This window comes from Miniopterus natalensis, chromosome 15, assembly GCF_054644295.1.
Source record: "Miniopterus natalensis isolate mMinNat1 chromosome 15, mMinNat1.hap1, whole genome shotgun sequence".
In the NCBI taxonomy this organism is placed as follows: domain Eukaryota; kingdom Metazoa; phylum Chordata; class Mammalia; order Chiroptera; family Miniopteridae; genus Miniopterus; species Miniopterus natalensis.
Window position 1 is genome coordinate 22,915,282 of NC_142095.1, and position 12,075 is coordinate 22,927,356.

The following is a 12,075-nucleotide window of genomic DNA, read 5'->3' on the forward strand; positions in this document are numbered from 1 at the left end:
CTACACTCTGGTGGAAGACAGGCAGATAAAGCAACAATTAGAGTATAGTGAATTGATATATAAAAAAACAGCAGGAGAGCAGAAGGGGGCCCAGAGTAAGAACTCACAATGAGGAGAATGTGATGAGATTGGTCTCTTGAAAATATAACTGAATGCAGTGGGAGGAAGTGGGGGAGAAACTGAAGACACAAACTGATATGACAGCAATACGGCTGCCATTTACTGAGTCCTTACGTCAGGGTAAGCATTGCGCATTGCAATTATCTCATTGAATCCTCTCAACAGCCCTGAGATAGGTACTTGTGGTAGGCAGAAAAATGTTCCCCAAAGATGTCTATGTCCTGATCCCCAGAACTTGTGAATGCGGCAAAGGGCAATTAACATTGCAGATGAAGTTAAGATTGCTGATCACCTGGCTTTTGGAAAGGGAGAGTAGCCTGGATTATCCAGTTGGGCCCAATCTAATCACAAGGGTCCTTAAAGCAGAAGAGGGAAGCGAAAGAAAAACCAGTGTAAGGGTGATGCCACCTGAGAACACTCAACCGGCCATTGCTCTTTTAAAGATGGAAGGGGGCCACGAACCAAGGAACGCAGGCAGACTGGATGGGAAAGCAGGAAAAATGCAGCCTCCCCTAGAGCCTCCAGGAGGAATGCAGCTCTACCAACTTTTTGACTTTAGCCTAGTGAGACCTACTTCAGACTGTGACCTCTAGCGCTGTAAGATACTAAATTTATGTTGTTTTAAGTCACCAAGGTTGTAGCAATGTGTTACAGAAGCCAAAGGAAAATTAGATAGTATCCTTTATAGATAAGAAAACAGAGAAGTTCATTAATTTGCTAGCAAGTGGCTAGATTGGGGTCTGAACCCCAGATTCACATTAATTGCATTAGAGTGAGATTCTGGATTTGAGATACTGTACTTGGCAGGATTTGGTGACCTTAATATGCAAGGGATTCAGAAGATGAAGAAATCTTGGGTTAAGCTACTACTGGGGGAGTCACACCACTCACTCATGGGAATATAAGAAGTGAATGAGCAAGACACAAATACGGGAAAGGCCTAAAGCCTATTTTATCTAATTTGCCTGCTCAGATCCGGATTCTTCTAATAGTCAAGCTGAACAATGCTATTTCCTCCTGAGGAATAATATTTTTAATAGGATCTTCTCTGTGGCTCCTCATTCAAGTGCAGGAAATGCAGAGCAGGGATGGAGAGATGGAAAAGCCGCATGTGAGAGAGCTTGTCAAACAGGGTCAGTCTTGCCTGGTTGGTGTCTCAGTGGTTGAGAGTTGACTTATGCACCAAGAGGTCGCCGGTTCAATTCCTGGTGAGGGCACATGCCCGGGTTGTGGGTTTGATCCTCAGTGGGGGGCTACAGGAGGCAGCTGAAGGGTGTTTCTCTCAGAGCCAGTCTACCTTTCAAAAGAGGACGTCTCTGTTGTATGAGAATTATTATTGGATTGGCACCTTCCTTCAGCGTTTTGAACTTCTTTCAAAATCAACTTATAAAACAGCTGTTTATCAAATATTCTTAATTTTGCCTTCTTCAAGCTACAATACAATATGAAGATTCAAGGACCCTACTTTGAGAGAAGTTATTTAAAAGTCAGAATAAAATCTCCTACTGGTTAATATGACTAAAACTCCCTGCTTGAGCAAGGCAATGCTCTGTGAGTGAAAACTCATGGGCTTTGGAATTGCAGTGACCTTGGTTTCAAATGCTGGTCCTGCTGTGTGATCTTAGGCAAATTATTTAACCTCTCTGAGCCCTCTTTCCTCATTCATAAAATGTGGATTTAAATCCTACCTCTTGGGATTGTTGTGAGGATTAAATGAGACATATATGTAAAGTGCTTAGAACACAAAAGGCATTTAATCAACATTTCCTTTAACTTTTAAAGTCAGAAAAACCAATGGTAAAAAAGAAAGAAAAAATAATTCCACCTGTAATATATTATTACCTATTGTGGGAAGTCACTTTTACATAGTACATTTTTATCAGCTCTAAGATGTGGCTCGGTCTTAGCAACTACTTTCCAAGTAAAGTGGAGATCTTTGTCATCTCTACCATGTAACTCAGCTGATTTATTATGCAGCTTCTAGTTCTGGGCTCCCAAGCTCTGCAGGGCCTGCTAGAGTGTGTGACAGCTACAGTTACACCTGGGAGCTTAGATCAAATCTCCACTGTCCTTCTCAGGTCACTGAACCCAATCAGCTCATCAGCATTATAACCCACATAAAACAATCCACCATGAGGTACAGTCTAAAACCACAGTTGTAGTCACAGAAATCAAGTTCTGCAGGAAACGTAAAATCCGCAGGAAAGATCAAATGGTTCCCTATCTTCTCTAGATCTTCTCCCTTCCTCAACTCACAAGCTTCGCTCTTCTCTCAGAAAGACCCACCTTTCACCCCCTTATTGTATTCAAGTCTCTCTGCTCAAGTTTCACCTATTAAAGAGACCTCTCTGATATCTTCATCTAATAACATCTGTTTCTTCCCCTTTATCTTGCTTAATTTTCTCATAGAATTATTATTATCAGAAGTTATATCATAGGTTTATGTGGTTGGGGTGTCTGCTTCTTTTACTTTCACGTAAGCCTTAGGAAGACAGAGGCTTTGTTTTGCCATGTTGGTATAATCGTCATCCACTGCTGTATCCCTAGCACTTAAAACTTGTCTGGGTACATAGCAGACGCTCAATAAATATTTCTTAACTAAATGTCAAAAAATCAATTGTCTAAGATAATAAACATATTATGTGCAGGGTGTAGCAAAAGTAGGTTTACAGTTGTATGTGAAACCCAGTTTATTCTTGTATTATTATTTATTATTGTATATTTTCCATATGAACAATGTAAACCTACTTTTGCTCCACCCTCTATGTTATTTATTGAGTCAAGCCCCCCAGATTTTATAAGTTCATCACTATTATTATCATCCCCATTTTATAGGTGAGAAAACTAAGGTTTCACAAGGTCAAGGAGATTGCCTGGAGACACCCAGGATGCATAAAGTGAGATCAGGAATCAAATCTACACCTGTGCCCTTAGTCCCTAAAGCATCTCCTTCTCTAGAGAGCTGGGAACTGGACAGGTGATTAGATTAATGGGCCTATAAGCTTACTTCCAAGCCTGTGATAATGGGAAAGCACTCAGAAGACTGTACTATATTAAGTCAAAACAGTAAAACATTTTGAGTATTAGGAAGTAAGGTAGCCAGCCCCTCACTGTAGCCTCACTAGGAAGTGTAACTCAGGTAGAGGGAGGGATACAGAGCAAACATGTTCTAAAGGGTCAGTATTCTTTTAACTCGACCATTGGAGCCAACGTAGATTGACTTTATACTGGTCCATTTGGGAACTCAAGAAACATTCTCTACTCCAAACCACCTGTTCTGTTTCTGTCCAAAAGGTACCCAGCAGATTTATTACTTAGAAAAGTGAGTTCAGATTGAAAGCAGGGGGAGTGGAGAGCAAACAATAATTTATGTGAAAATAAGAACTGGTGGGACCATACAAAGGCTTGTGGTCATATGAGGAAGGAACTCAAGTTATGGGGTAGGTTTGCTTAGAGGTGATGTAGGTTTTCAGAGAATAAGGGAAGCATGTCTCTCTCTCTCTCTCACTCACGCACACACATCCAATTCCTCTCTTTTCTCTCCTGAGCATTTCATGCCCACCCCATGTTTGGTGATTATTAGTTTATCCTACTTCACTTGCCTCACTCTGAAATACTTCCCAAAAGTAAATATTTCTGTGTCACCAATATTGGCCAACCACCATGCCCATTAAAGTTCAGTTTCCAACAACTATTTATTAAATAAATTCATGATAGTAAATGAAATTATTTCTTGCTAACTTAAATACCAAGATAATAGTCTTTAAAATTGTCATTACTTTGAACTTCTGGCTCACATATACCTTTTAGCAGAGATACGGCAGAATCCTTAAAAGTACCAGTTTTATATTCAGGAAGTCCTGGGTTTAACTCTGGCTCTTAATATCCTGTTTCCTGAGAAAGTCTGTTGACTTCCAAACTCTTCTTTCTTCATCTGTGCATTGGAGAGAACAACTACCTCTCTGTTGCAAGACGTGATGGAGAGGATTCGACCTCTGGTTGACCTGAGAGCTCCATCCAAACCATTGGAGACTCCTCACACCCTCACTCCTTGGAATGTATGTTCTGCCTGCCAATCCCTCAGTGGGAGCCAATGTCAAGGAGGCAGCCTCGAGAGAGCAATGTGTGATTGAGATCATCTGGACAGCATGTGTGACTGAACCCCTTCAGGTCTTTTTATCAACTTTTAAGACTCTGGTGGGCAGGGGTGGAGATCTACCGGTCTTGCGGTGGCCTGAGACAAGCTCATAGGGAAGTTCCCTTGCTTGTTAACCCTGCCGCCTACCAATCTGAAGTCGTCAGCCTCTTTCCTGGTTTCTCCATACCCTTCAAAGGGAAGGGGCAGGGCAGTTTCAGATTTCTTCTTGGAAACTCCCCAGATTGTGAACCAACACTTTCAGTGTTGGTGTAAGGATAGTGTAACCAATGCCCCTGTAACAGGGTCTGTAACGCCCTTGTCACAGGGCCTGACAACAGCAAGCTTACAGGAAATGCTATGTATTGCCCTTATGTTACAGAACTAAAGGGGTTCATCACTTGGGATTTTCTACTCAAGAATGAGATGTGGTTTTTGTTAGATAGTTTTATTTAGAAGGTGACAGGGGGTTCACATCCAAAGCTCTGTCTCCCGGAAAGGAGGCTTAGGCATTGCTTATATACACTATATGTTTAATTACAGATTCATTTCTTCTTTGCAGTTGGTTAAACTTACCTGGTTGAGTTCTCATCAAGCTAATTTGGTTACAGCTGCATCTGCAAAATTCTATGCTACATTTTAACATTAAGTAAGAATAGCATTTAAAGGGGGGAGGGGGAATAGCATTTAATAAGGACCATCCAGACCTTGAGACTCTTGTCCTACCTAACTAACATTTAGAAAGAGTTTTGATTTAATTGTCTGAGTTTAGCTTCAGACAATTATTCTTATTGGAGCTCTGGTAAATAACTGGCTAACCATTTTCCAAGTTTAAAAAGGTTGAAAGAAAAAATATTTAATAACTATGTAAGAACTGAATACTTTAGCAAGTCAAAAATTTCATCAACAAAATTTAAACAAATAACTAGGAAAAGTATTTGCAATGTATAAAATAACAATTTAATATTTAAAGAGATCAATCAATATAAAACATATTTAAACCCTGTTAAAAAGAAAAAGGTAAAGATATTAACAATTAACCAAAGAAGAAATTTAAATGGCTAAGAAACCAGAAATTTAAAATAAAGCTTTTATACTTGCCAATAATTGAAGGAATACCTTCAATTATAAAACAATAGAATACTGTTTTTCTTATATTGAATTAGAGAAAGAGAAAGAAGAGAGAGGGAGGGAGAAAGGGAAGGAAGGGCAAGGAAGGGAAGGAAGAAAATACTACAATGTGGAAATTATATGCTTTCAACTGGGATTTTATACATGGCCAGTGGTGATAAAAATGGAAAGAAGTTTTCTAAAAACAGTTAGTCAATATTATGAAGATCATTTAAAAAATTCACACTCTTGATTCAGTAGTTGCAGTTCTAGAATATATCCTAAAGAAATAATCTAAAATTACATAAGATTTATATATAACATCATTCATTTCAGTGTAATTCAGAATAGGGAAAAACAAAAAATATATAAATGTTAAATTATTACACTATAAGAAATGCAGTTATTAACATAATTTTTCATATATATATATACATATATTCTTAGGAATATACTTAAGCTAATACTTAGGAAAAAAAAGTGGAAATACAAAAAATTGTATGGGAAAATGTCATCTGAAGAGGAAGGCAGAGGTCAGGTTGATGCATCTGCAAGCAAGGAACACCAAAGATCACCAGCTAACCACCAGAATGTAGGTGAGAGGCATGGCACAGCTTCTCCCTCACCTGCCAGAAGTAACCAACCTTAAAGTAGCCTTAACCTCATATTTCTAGCCTCCAGAACTATGAGACAATAAATTTCTGTTGTTTAAGCCATCCAGTTTGTATTCCTTTGTTATAGCAGCCTTAGGGAACTAATACAAGGGGCAAGACAAGAAGGGGAAGGGGGCAAGAAGAAAAGTCAGCAACTCTTGTCAGCCTAGTAAACTGAGTCTCTCTCTGGAAGGAAAATAAAATGAAAAATTTCCACATAACACTAATTTGTTATGTTTTAAAAATTCAATATAACCTCAAGTTTCCTAAAAACAGTAAATACAAATTACCTATGTGTTTCACTCCTAGGAAATAATGAATCAGTGTAGACCATCTGGAAGGCATTATGCCTCTGCATTAGAGACAGACTTCAATGTCAAGATGCAGGGAAAGGTAAGTGTCATGTCAGAGACTAAAGTGAGAAAAGAAAGGATACCAAACATTTACAGAGGGCAAAAGAGGATTTGATTCCAGGGGATCTGGAATCAAAGCAGGTGTAGATTTGCAGAGATGTCTTGTGAGGCTATGGAACCCATGGGAAAAGGATCTCGGATTATAGCTCATGCTCCTTGGGAGGCCAACTGTTCAACGTGGGCAAACAGCCTAAGGCAGGTGATTTTTATCTTTCTCCGGGATTTTTGTGTTTATTTTTTAGCCAGAGTTCTTTCCCTAAGTCAGTGTTTATTAAAGAGAGATGCACAGATGACCATGTTCAGCAACATCACTTGGAGTACTAATTTGAAATTTCCATTTCTGTCCCCACCTAACCCTCCAAACCAGGATCTCTGGGAGCAGATTCTGCTTTTTTTCTTTTTTTTTTTGCTTCCCCCCCCCCCCAAGTATCCCAGGTGATTCTTTCAGAACAACTCTAGGGCCTACCTACCTTCTATTGCCTAGCTCCCTCTGTTGTCCAAGTTACAAGTTTGTGTGTTTGATTGGTTAGTTTTATAGGGAATACATTCTCTACATTCTCATTTGTCTTGATGCTAAGAAAGGACCTAAAAAAATCTGGAACCGTCCAATAAAATTGAAGCTATGGATCAAGATATAGAAGTTACGAATTCATCTAGCTGTTTATTACGGGATATGGGTTGTTTGGATGATGGACAGTATCAAAATGGGAGGAAGTTTAGATTATACATTATAATATGAAGAAAAGGCTCAGCCATGTAATAATTGGGGAAGGTATGCCACTTTGATAGAGAAAAATATATATGAAAATGGTCACTATATCAAAATAATGGTACAGTTCACAATAAAGATCCCATTATCATAAATTTTTATATGGCAAATATCACAGCATATAAATACAAGGCAACTTCAAAAAAATGCAATGAGAAGTGGGCAGAAATACAATTACAGCAGAAAACTTTAGCTTACCTTTCAAAATGAATAAAAAACAAAGTGCCTTGCGACCAAAAAAATTGGAAGCCCTCCCTCAATTTGGTCAAGAAAAAAATTCAAATAGAAAATTGTAACTAATTTGAAAATAACAATAATAAAATCACAGTGCATGAGAAACCTCTAAAGCCATGACAAAGACTCATAACTTTAAACCTTTTTATTATTGATCAAGAAAGAGTCAAACTTTCAAACCAAGGAATTTTAGAAGAAAGCAAAAGCAAATGATACAACATGAAAGAAAAAAAGACTAAAGCAGAAAGCTATGAATTGGGGGGGGGGGAGGGAGAGAAAACAAAAAAAAAAACAGAGACAGAACTAAAAATACACCTGAAATTTGAACCTTGGACCAACAGCAAATAGATGGTTCACTGGCTAATATAATTTTTAAACAAATTTACATGTAAGAAAATAATCTACACATACACACAAATATAAAGGGAATTTAAAAACATTATAAGAAAGCTGGATGAAATGGATTACATATAAATTGTCAAACTCATATTAAATATAAATTATATAGTAATATAAATGACAAAAACAGACAACAAAAGAGATGGAAAAAACCAAGAAGACCAAATCCCACAAACAGAGAAAATTGTCAAACATCTACCCTTTAAAAACCACTAAATCCTGACAATTTCACAGGGGATGTCAATCAACTGTCAGATTTACAAGGAACAAGATTTCTCATGTTATTAAAATAGTTCCAGAGCATGAAAAGGAAAGGAAGGTATTCAAACAAAATGTACAAAGCCAGTCATTTACATCGACACCCAAACCTGAAAATGATGACAGAAAACTACTGACCAATATTTTATGAATACTATTTAAAAATCCAAAATAAAATGGTAGAAATGGAACGCAGTTATGCACGAAAAGAAAAATGCAACATGGTGAAAAGGAATTAACTGCAGAAATTTAAAGTCCCACACACTAAAAGATCAAAGGAGAAAAAATAAATTTTTCCATAGATGTTAAAAAAAATTTGTAGAATATCCAATACCTATTCAATATACTTTTCATAATTTTTAGAGACTCTCAATGAAGCAGGATCTTTCATTCTGTAAATGGGAATGATGAAGGATGTGTGTTTGTATGTGTGTGTGTTTGTTTGTGTCAAATTAAAAAATCCGGCTTCCTGCTTAAGAGTGAAACATTAGAAGTAGTTCCTTTAAAGTCAGAAGTGGGTTATAAGTGCTCCCATGTCACAGCTATGATTTAAAATGATGTTTTAAGTACAACAAGTACAATTAGAAAAGAAATAAGAGGTAAAAAAACAAACCGAAAACTGGAAAGGTACTCTTAACAAACTTGCGCTGGATAAAAGATAAATGAACAAAACAATGTAAGTAAACAATGTTGAAATAGCACAGCCCAGGCCTCAAGCGGGCTACAGCGGGTAATGACACTGTGTCCACGCCATGCTCATTTCTCCACCGTCCGGGACAGTATTCCCAGCCCCTTGCTCCCCAAGCCTTGGAAACACTCCCCCCCCTTGCTTTCACTGCCCCAGGTGGCGTCGCATCTTACTTCTTCCTGAGACTGCAGAGGCCCTCAGACTGGAGCCGACCTCACTCCCACCCGAATGCAGGAATGTCTGTCTGGTCTCTACCCAGCCGCCCCGGGCCCGGGGCCCAGTCCCTCTGCCCACTCAGGGCCCTTCCTCTGCGTGCTCCACGGCCTCACCCGACACACTCAGCCCATGAATGGGGGGGGCCCACATCTGCTCCCTCCGCTTCTCCATCTGTCTCCCCATTTCAGCTCCTTTTCATGCAAAATTGTTCCAAAGAGTCATCAGCAGTTGCTTCTTCTATGTCCTCACCGCTCATTCCCTTCTCAGTAGGTCCTGATTGTCCCTCCGTCTCCCCTGCTCCAGGGGCACGGCTCCTATGGGAGTCACACACGGCCTCGCCTTGCCAAATCCACTGGCCGCTGCTTCTGTCCTCACTCTTCTCGTGAGACCCTTGGCTTCCGACACAGGTGACTCCTTCCTCCGTGAAATACTCTCTCCCCCAGGCCCGGCGACACTGCCGTCTTCGTCCCCTTTCAGTTCCCCGGCACACCCTCCCAGGCCCCTCCCGTAGGCACCCTAGCTGTTGGCGTGCCACAGTGCTCTGTTCCCGGTGCTTTTCTGTTTACTTTTTAAAAACACCATTATTGAGGAATAATTTACATATCATAAAATTCATTTTAAGTGCACAATTCAATGATTTTTAGTAAATATACAGTTGTGCCACCATCACCACAATCCAGTTTTAGAACATTTCTCTTGCCCCCGTAAGATCCCTCTTGCTCACTGGCAGCTAATTCTGGTTTCCACGCCCGGCCTAGGCCACTACTGACCGACTTTCTCTATGTAGGGACTGGCTTTTCCTTTCCTCTTCTGACACCCTCTGTAGATGATGTCCCGGGCCTTTTATACTCTCTATGTCCAGGATGGCCACATCTAGGTCAACAGTCCCGCTTTCTCTTCTAAACTCCAGACTTGCCTAGCCAATAACCATTCAACACCTCTACTTAGATTTTTATTTTATTTTTTAAAAATATATCTTTTTTGATTTTAGAGAGAGGAAGGGAGAGGGAGAGAGAGAGAGAGAAACATCAGTGATGAGAGAGTCCCCCTGCTTGCCCCCGACTGGGGATCGAAGCCCACAACCTGGGCATGTGCCCTGACCGGGAATCGAACCCCGATCACCTGGACCCTAGGTGGACGCTCAACCACTCAGCCACGCCCGGCCGGGCTCTACTTAGATTTTTAATAGACATTTCAAACATTTAAAATGTTGCTTGTTTACTCCCCATGGTATACTATGGCTAAGGGGATGGTCTGCAGCCAGACATCCAGGCTGGTCTCGCTTAGTAGCTGTCTGACCTCAGGCAAGTAACCTAATCTTTGTGCTTTAATTTCCTCATCTATAAAATAAAATTTAATTATCACACCTATTGCATAGTATTATAGCTATATTATAGGTATAGCAGAATCACTCTACGCCTAAATAGTGACAGCCATCTTGAAACCATAAATAGGGCTAATCTAAAGGGGAAGGTGAAACAACTAACCTAGGATCTTGGTGACATCCCTGGGCCCCTAAATTAACCAAACCTGGACTATTCTAACTCTATACTACTTGTTATATCAAAATTGAGATGGTTCTTCAGCAGCTTGTGGCCCAAAACATCCTGATGCGTGACCTTTGGTAATAGCACAACCGTTGATCCAATTCTCAGGCTCAATGCCTAGGAGTCCGCCTGGGTGTCCCCTGCCCCTCACACCTCGTTTCCAAGACTGAGCAGCTCTTCCTTCCAAATATGTGTTTTTCCATATTTTTTTCCACCTCCCCTAGGTCCACGCTGATCCAAACTACCCGTGCCCATGCCACAGGCCCTTGGCTGTTCTCTTCCCTCCCTCCTTTGCTCTGGAATCCTTTCTTGACAAGTAGCCGTGGTAATTTTTAACACATCTCCATTCCTCAATTAAAATTCCTCATTTGTCTCCCCACTGCGTTTAGAATAAGCCCAATATCCTCGCCAATCAAGGTGTGATTGGACACCTTCTCACCTCTCTGACCTCATCTCCTCCCACACTTCTCCATGTTCCCAAGTCTCCAGCAGAGTTGGGGGAGATTTTTTTATTTTGGATCACAGAGGAAAAGCAAGAAAACCACCTGCTGATCATGAGCCAAGCCAACACGCCAAAGCTCCATGGGGTGATTTCAGCTCCAGGTGCTGGGTTTTATGCACCCACCGGGAGGGAACATATTGTCCAGCGATTCAGGGCATAGCCTCTGGGATCATACAGCCTGGGTGTGTGACCATGGACAAGTTGTTTAACCTCTTAGTGCCTCAATTTTTTTCATCTATAAAACAGGGAGAGTGGTTGCCAGATTTAGCAAACAGGAATACAGGATGCCCAAACATTGCATGGAACACACTAAAATATTACTTGCGCCTGACCGAGTGTTTCGGTTGGTTGGAGCATTGTCCTAAAAGGTTTTGGGTTCAAGTCCCAGTCAAGGTTTATACCTAGGTTGCAGGTTAGATCCCCAGTTGGGGAGTGTACAGGAGGCAACCAATGTTTCTCTCTGTTTCTTTCTCTCTCTCCCTCTCTCGTATCCATCCATCCATCTCAATCAATAAAAACAAAAAGTAATGTAAAACAGTATCATTTTTTAAATATCAAAATTTTAAATAAAGACAGGATCAGTATTACTGATTTTTCCTTTCACTTCATGCTCTAATAAGGCTTGGCAGGACACTGCTACTGATCTTGTCTGAACCTCCTGAACTGGAATTTCTGGGAGTGAGGCCTGGTAATCTGTATTTTATTAAGCTTCCCAGGTGATCATTACATGTGTTATAGTTAAATAGGTACAGGAAAGATTATCTCAGTTATAGCTTACTTTTATGATACTTCAATAACATAGTCATTGGTGATATGGGGGATGCTTGTCTAAATATTAAACAATAGTCATTTTATGCCAAGGGTAAATAGACACACACACACCACACAAAATGACTGGTTGAAGGGAGAACTTTTACTCTAAAAGTTCTTATCTTAAATTTGCCTCAAAGCAGCTAACATTGTAACAAGGTTCTAATGCAATAATTTGCCTTTATATTGACTGGTAATCAATATTATTGAGTGCCCAAAGT